This window comes from Sinocyclocheilus grahami, unplaced genomic scaffold (genome assembly GCF_001515645.1).
Source record: "Sinocyclocheilus grahami isolate Dianchi unplaced genomic scaffold, SAMN03320097.WGS_v1.1 scaffold1897.1, whole genome shotgun sequence".
NCBI lineage: Eukaryota > Metazoa > Chordata > Actinopteri > Cypriniformes > Cyprinidae > Sinocyclocheilus > Sinocyclocheilus grahami.
The window spans coordinates 55,831-56,924 of NW_015507076.1; the positions used below are offsets into that span (position 1 = coordinate 55,831).

Genomic DNA, 1,094 nt, shown 5'->3' on the forward strand with positions numbered 1-1,094 from the left:
TACATTGCCATTTTACATATTGCATTGCCATTTTGCGTATTACATTTCAAATTGAATTTTGCTACCCATATGTTTCCATAGCGTAGGCCTAAATGATGACTTAATGTTCATTTTAGGGTGAACTAAACCTTTACTGTTTACATACCAAGCATTTTAAATTGTGTTCTCTGGCAAATGTAGAGACCGCTGGACATCAGATGGAGTGGCGAATACCTGAAACAATTTTTAAAAAGACAGCACACCCATCACTAACAGAACCAAGACATAAAACATGTTGCAAATACATTTTATTTGAGTAATCTCTACTTACATCTGCTTGAAGGATAAGACCATCTAATTTCTGCAAGTGTGCGAGCAGCTGTAGGACCATGGAAGACATGGAAGCATTCAGGAATACTACATTCGAAATAAGCATTAGGAACATAACTATGGATTTTCATGTGCTGGCAAAATTATAAGACATTAAAAAGCACGATCATAAAACTGAAATTTTTTAACATGGACTACAAATGTAACGTTAATACATGTGAAGCACTTACATTAGCACTGGATCTTCATCAGATTGTTCAGAGTGAAAAAAAAAATCAGAAGCAGGTCATGTGAATGTGAATGTCTTATTTGTTTAACAACTTAAGTTGTTTTTGATTGTTGGATTATAGGGAGGCATGAATCAACATCTTAAGCAGCATCGAGTGACTGTGATCCACACCATATCATTAAAGATTAGCCACTGAATGAGATCACTGAATCAAGCCACTAGATAATGTAATCAATGGAGTAATCTCCATTATCAATAACTAAACAAAACCACATACTCACACATTTCCTTGGCTTTTCTTGCTATAACAAATGTATTTTACAAACAGTTACCACAGCCAAAATTTTTTTTACATTAAAATCAATAGCGATGGGACGATTGATACTGAGGCTCCGATGCTCCGACGCAGTTTTCAAAGCACTATTGTGATAACACACTGTGCCGATGCTTGTACCGAAATGACAATACCACATGATTGATGACATTTGAAGCTTCGAACGTCATGCAGTATCTGGTTTGAAAAAAATCGGCGCTTCGCATGATTCTTGTGTTTGAC

The 1,094-nt window shown here is 35.8% G+C and overlaps 1 protein-coding gene and 1 long non-coding RNA gene across 2 annotated transcripts in view; one reads left to right on the plus strand and one right to left on the minus strand.

The window, feature by feature from the left end:
* Positions 1 to 687, minus strand: part of LOC107573233 (uncharacterized) — an 8,172-nt gene extending 7,485 nt beyond the window's left edge. The window contains exons 1-3 of the long non-coding RNA XR_001607472.1: positions 540 to 687; positions 311 to 396; positions 146 to 213 (exon numbers count right to left, since the gene is read on the minus strand). This is a non-coding gene — a long non-coding RNA (uncharacterized lncRNA). The remainder of the gene's footprint in view (positions 1 to 145; positions 214 to 310; positions 397 to 539) is intronic.
* The window catches only part of LOC107573232 (chondroitin sulfate synthase 3-like), a 76,459-nt gene that overhangs the window by 32,347 nt on the left and 43,018 nt on the right, over positions 1 to 1,094 (plus strand). The gene's annotated exons all lie outside the window — the stretch shown is intronic.